The following is a 7,137-nucleotide window of genomic DNA, read 5'->3' as shown; positions in this document are numbered from 1 at the left end:
GTGTAGCCTCGAAAGGTGTGCTCTTGGTAGATAGTAGTGGTTGTGCCTGCTTTCTTTCATCATGGTTGGTGGTGGCAGCTGACGGAGGAACCGGTGCAGCAGAACGTGTGGAAGTATAGGATGCACGCGGTGTCCATGATGAAGGTCAACCTGCAGAAAAGTTAGTTCGTGCCAATGCTTGTCGATCCTGCACTTCACGTTTAGCTTTGCAAGCAAGATGGAATAAACGAGTGTTACTATTATATTCCTTATACTCTAGAATGGTCCGAATCTCTCTATTTAATACACCCATAAAACGTGCAAGCATAGCTTCATTCTCCTCAACAATACCACATCGAATCATGCCGGTTTGTAATTCTTGATAATATTCTTCTACAGAATTTTTTCCTTGTCTTAAGCGTTGCAATTTTTGAAGTAATTCACGTTGATAATATGGTGGGACCCAACGAGTACGCATAGAAGTTTTCAAAGTAGCCCAAGTAGATGGAATAGGATATAATCTACAATGTTCGGACCACCAAACACATGCAAAACTAGTGAAAGCACAAATAGTAGCAGGAACACGTCTCTCCTCATGATATTGTAAACATGTAAAACATTGTTCAGTTTCTAACTCCCAAATAAGATATATATCAGGAACATATCTACCCTAAAATGGTGGAATATTCAATTTTAGTTTGGGAAGATGGTCATGATCTCGTACCTCAGGTGGTTGTGCAGCCCTACCATTGCGATGATATGGATGAGGACGGCCTGGTGGCGGTGGTGCTAGTGGTTGCATGTAGTTCTGATTTTGATCAACCTCATCCTCGTAATGGTCCTCCACCTCTGCAGGAGCGGCAGGAGCTACAAAAGCATCAACAGCAGCACCAGAATTTTGACCAGGCTCAAGGGGAATGGGCAGTGCCCGTCCCACTTGATTTGGAAGGCAATGTTGTTGTTGTTGTTGTTGTAGATGTACGTTAGGTGCAGCAGGTGGTGATGGTGGAAGACGCGCGAGCAATTCATTAAACTTGTTATCAAGTTTTGTTTTGAACGTCTTCTCCATGCCATCTATCTTCTCCATGGCCTCTTCAAATCTATTTAGCACGTCTTGCACCTGTCCACTCATCATTTACTGAAACTTATCATGAGGCTCCTTGTTCGTCAAGTTCTCCCAGTCAATCTCGTCGGCTTGTGTTCCTGCCATGGTTAGCAACAACAGAAACACACAAGAATATGATCCTACAAACAACTAACAAGAGGTGGTGGTGGGTGTCACAAATCCGTCAAGCAAATCTCAAATTCTTACCCGTTCTTACCCAACAGCAGACGGTGATCGGCAACTGTTGTAGTCAAAACTCTCAAAGCTTGGATAGAGCGATTACCGGGGAGAGTCAAATGCACGACGTAGATGTATGTGGAGCTAGGAAGGCTTATAATATGGTAGCAAAAAGGGTTGGCAATAATCAATTCAGAGATGCAAAGTTGAATAAACGCTCAACGACGGTACTGTGCTGGTCCTAGGCTAGATCATACTAGAGACGTGAGCCTAGAACACGAACAAAATCACGGTGCAACATGTAAACAAGGGAAAAGCACACTCTGGAAAAAAAAATCGCTCTGTTTTTTTGGTGCTCCTCTTTTTTTGCGCTCTTTTTTCTGCGAAAAATCACTATAATGGCGAGTGTCTCAAAACTCTTCCCAGGTCAAACTGACGGGATGGGCACGAAATTTTGTTGACTATTTTTTTCGGAAATCAGGCAGCGACGACGGAAAAGTGCGACAAAAAATCACTATGATGGCACGTGGCTCGAAAGACTCAGAAAAACCTAAAAATAGGATAGGGGAAAAATATTTTCGGTCGCTGAAATTTTGGCCTAAAAACTGCCCGGGGGAGTCCAGACTCTTTTCCGAAACCTACTTAGGCAAGGAAACACAAATCGGGAATTAGATGGATCTCGAAAAAAACCTAATATGAAAGGAACTCGGATTGGTGGTGGGTATATTGTGGAAGGATATGGCAGCGGTGGTGGTATATGGTAGCGGTGGTGGTATATGGCATAAATGGTGGTAGCGATGGTGGTATATGGATATAGATCAGTGGTGGTATATGGATACGGATTCAGAGCGGTGGTGGTTAAGCGGTGGTGGTAGATGGCAGGGGCGATGATGATGGTGCGGTGGCGGCATGACAACTTATGACCAGAACTCCAAACTCTAATAGACTAGACGCTAAGACCAGCAACTAGGCAGGACGATGCAACCGCAAATTCAACAAAGCAAAAACCCTAAAAATATTATGCGAAGGCTCAGATTGGTTCGGATATGATGAACTAACCCTATTTTTTGTGGTTTTTTCATGGACTGTAGGTATGAAGAACACACTCGATATAAACTATGAAAAACTGTAAAATCACACCGAGCAACCTGAAAATCTGATACCACTTCATAGAGGCAAAGGTGTCCCGTCTATTGATGAGATGGTAGCTATCATTTTGGTGTAAGTCGACTTTGACGACCCGACTACGAACGTGCGAGGACGTCGCGCCTTAGCAATCACTAAACCAACTCTGAGAGGTTATTGACCACGCCGGAGCACGATCAACCTGACCACGAAGGTCTGTTTCCTGCAGGCAAACAAAGAGCAAGCAAGAAACTAAGATTGCAATCTGGATATTGCGACTATAAGAGGAAATCTTTATTGATCAAGGTGGGGGTTCTTTGACGCATTTGTCTGGTCGTTGACCACAAACGAAGTACGCGAAGTTGCAGCTATGGCGAACTTTAATCTAAAAAAACCCAAAGTCTAAATGTCGCCCTAAGGGCTATATATATGGAGGAAGAGTGGGGAATTTCATGGCCCTTGGAGGAGGGGTCCGAAACCAAACCTAACTCTTGTTTCCCACACATACGGACTCTAAAAATAGCCTATACTTAAGTATTTTGATAATACATGGGCCAGGCCCAATAATAAGGTGATGCAGCACCTAGAATAGCCTCTGGATGAAAATTTTGAAGTGGCATCTTGTATATTTCGTCCAAGGCTTCATGCACTCCTTATGGTGGCTTCAATGTCCTGAAATCATCACTTTTAACTCCGCTCTTGATCCCCTTGCGCATGCCATCATCTCCATGCTTGGTCTTGCTCCAGTGTTCATCCCTCTTATCCATGCCAGGCCCTTCATTTGTAAGCAAAACAAATGTATCCAATTTAGGCAGCATCATATTCTCATGAACATTAGAATCATTACCAAGAAATGATAGTACCTGATAATTTAATGGGCATGCGCAAGCTCTAGTAATTGGTCCAGTATGTATAGCAGCAGGGGTTGTGGGCATAACAATGGTATTGATGTCCTCAACAGATATGTGAAGGCCTCAGAAATCATTTTGGAAATAATCATGAGAAAAATGGCTTCAAATAGGTCCAAGAAAATGTTCTTGTTTTTCTCTGAAAATATTGGCCAAAGTTAAAATTCAAACCAATATTTTTAGGAGCTCAGAAATATTTATATTGGGCATTTGAGATAATCCAATAATTATTTGCATTGGATATATGTATTTGTTATATACTTCATATATGTCTAATAATTTTGTTAATTGGTGAGGGGATCTGGATTAATCCAACTAGTCCCTACAAAAATTATCAGAAGAAAATAAGTTGATTTAGTATTTTTATTTAATCAGAAACAAATGTCAGAAATTAGAAAAACAAAAAACAAATAAGAAAAGTAAAGAGGCTTACCTGGGCCTTACCTGGTGGCCCAGCAACCGGCCCATCCGACTAGCCTTGTCAGTCGTCCCCTTCCTCCCACCAGGAGGACAGGGGTGTTGGGGAACGTTGCAGAAAAAAAAAATTCCTACTCGTTTCACCAAGATCATCTAGGAGTTCATCTAGCAACGAGTGATTAGATGCATCTACATACCTTTGTAGATCGCGAGCGGAAGCGTTCAAAAGAACGGTGATGATGTAGTCGTACTCGACGTGATCCAAATCACCGATGACCAGCGCCGAACGGACGGCACCTCCGCGTTCAACACACGTACGGAACAGCCACGTCTCCTCCTTCTTGATCCAGCAAGGGAGGGAGGAGAGGTTGAGGGAGATGGCACCAGCAGCAGCACGACGGCGTGGTGTTGATGGAGCTGCAGTACTCCGGCAGAGCTTCGCTAAGCACTATGGAGGTTGAGGAGGTGTTGGGGAGGGAGAAGGAGGCAACCAAAGGCCGAGGCGTTCAAGTATGAAGTCCCTCCTCTCCCCCACTATATATAGGGGTGCCAAGGGGGGGTGGTGCGCAGCCTAGGAGATCCAATCTCCTATGGCCGGCGGCCAAGGGGAGGTTTCCCTCCCCCCCAAGGCACCTAGGAGGTGCCTTACCCTCCTAGGACTCTTGTCCCCTTAAACCCTAGGCGCATGGGCCTATGTGGGGCTGGTGCCCTTGGCCCATTAGGCCAAGGCGCACCCCCTTACAGCCCATGTGGCCCCCCGGGGCAGGTGGACCCACCCGGTGGACCCCCGGGACCCTTCCGGTGGTCCCGGTACAATACCGATAACCCCGAAACTTGTCCCGATGACCGAAACAGGACTTCCCATATATAAATCTTTACCTCCGGACCATTCCGGAACTCCTCGTGACGTCCGGGATCTCATCCGGGACTCCGAACAACATTCGGGTTACTGCATATACATATCCCTACAACCCTAGCGTAACCGAACCTTAAGTGTGTAGACCCTACGGGTTCGGGAGACAAGCAGACATGACCGAGACGACTCTCCGGTCAATAACCAACAGCGGGATCTGGATACCCATGTTGGCTCCCACATGCTCCACGATGATCTCATCGGATGAACCACGATGTCGAGGATTCAATCAACCCCGTACGCTATTCCCTTTGTCTATCGATATGTTACTTGCCCGAGATTCGATCGTCGGTATCCCAATACCTCGTTCAATCTCGTTACCGGCAAGTCACTTTACTCGTACCGTAATGCATGATCCAGTGACCAGACACTTGGTCACTCTGAGCTCATTATGATGATGCATTACCGAGTGGGCCCAGTGATACCTCTCCGTCATACGGAGTGACAAATCCCAGTCTTGATCCATGTCACCCAACAGACACTTTCGGAGATACCCGTAGTCTACCTTTATAGTCACCCAGTTACGTTGTGACGTTTGGCATACCCAAAGCACTCCTACGGTATCCGGGAGTTACACGATCTCATGGTCTAAGGAAAAGATACTTTGACATTGCAAAACTCTAGCAAACGAACTATACGATCTTGTGCTATGTTTAGGATTGGGTCTCGTCCATCACATCATTCTCCTAATGATGTGATCTCGTTATCAATGACATCCAGTGTCCATAGTCAGGAAACCATGACTATCTGTTGATCAACGAGCTAGTCTACTAGAGGCTTACTAGGGACATGTTGATGTCTATTATTCACACATGTATTACGATTTCCAGATAACACAATTATAGCATGAATAAAGACAATTATCATCAACAAGGAAATATAATAATAAGGCTTTTATTATTGCCTCTAGGGCATATTTCCAACAGTCTCCCACTTGCACTAGAGTCAATAATCTAGTTACATTGTGATGAATCGAACACCCATGGAATTCTGGTGTTGATCATGTTTTGCTCTAGGGAGAGGTTTAGTCAACGGATCTGCTACATTCAGGTCCGTATGTACTTTACAAATCTCTATGTCTCCATCTTGAACATTTTCACGAATGGAGTTGAAGCGACGCTTGATGTGCCTTGTCTTCTTGTGAAACCTGGGCTCCTTGGCAAGTGCAATAGCTCCAGTGTTGTCACAGAAGAGCTTGATCGGCCCCGACGCATTGGGTATGACTCCTAGGTCGGTGATGAACTCCTTCACCCATATTGCTTCATGTGCTGCCTCCGAGGCTGCCATGTACTCCGCTTCACATGTAGATCCCGCCACAACGCTTTGCTTGCAACTGCACCAGCTCACTGCCCCACCATTCAAAATATACACGTATCCGGTTTGTGACTTAGAGTCATCCAGATCTGTGTCGAAGCTAGCGTCGACGTAACCCTTTACAACGAGCTCTTCGTCACCTCCATAAACGAGAAACATTTCCTTAGTCCTTTTCAGGTACTTCAGGATATTCTTGACCGCTGTCCAGTGTTCCTTGCCGGGATTACTTTGGTACCTTCCTACCAAACTTACGGCAAGGTTTACATCAGGTCTGGTACACAGCATGTAATAGAACCTATGGCTGAGGCATAGGGGATGACGCTCATCTCTTCTATATCTTCTGCCGTGGTCGGACATTGAGCTGAGCTCAATTTCATACCTTGTAACACAGGCAAGAACCCTTTCTTGGATTGATCCATATTGAACTTCTTCAATATCTTATCAAGGTATGTGCTTTGTGAAAGACCTATGAGGCGTCTTGATCTATCTCTATAGATTTTGATGCCTAATATATAAGCAGCTTCTCCAAGGTCCTTCATTGAAAAACTTTTATTCAAGTAGGCCTTGATGCTGTCCAAGAGTTCTATATCATTTCCCATCAAGAGTATGTCATCTACATATAATATGAGAAATGCTACAGAGCTCCCACTCACTTTCTTGTAAACGCAGGCTTCTCCATAAGTCTGTGTAAACCCAAACGCTTTGATCATCTCATCAAAGCGAATGTTCCAACTCCGAGATGCTTGCACCAGCCCATAAATCGAGCGTTGGATCTTGCACACTTTGTCAGCATTCTTAGGATCGACAAAACCTTCCGGCTGCATCATATACAATTCTTCCTTAAGGAAACCATTAAGGAATGCCGTTTTGACGTCCATTTGCCATATTTCGTAATCATAGAATGCAGCAATTGCTAACATGATTCGGACGGACTTCAGCTTCGCTACCGGTGAGAAAGTCTCATCGTAGTCAACCCCTTGAACTTGTCGATAACCCTTAGCGACAAGCCGAGCTTTATAGATGGTCACATTACCATCCGCGTCTGTCTTCTTCTTAAAGATCCATTTATTTTCTATGGCTCGCCATTCAACGGGCAAGTCAGTCAAAGTCCATACTTCGTTCTCATACATGGATCCTATCTCGGATTTCATGGCTTCTAGCCATTTGTCGGAATCTGGTCCCGCCATCGCTTCTTCATA

This window comes from Triticum dicoccoides, chromosome 4A (genome assembly GCF_002162155.2).
Source record: "Triticum dicoccoides isolate Atlit2015 ecotype Zavitan chromosome 4A, WEW_v2.0, whole genome shotgun sequence".
NCBI lineage: Eukaryota > Viridiplantae > Streptophyta > Magnoliopsida > Poales > Poaceae > Triticum > Triticum dicoccoides.
Note: the sequence above shows the minus strand (reverse complement) of the source record.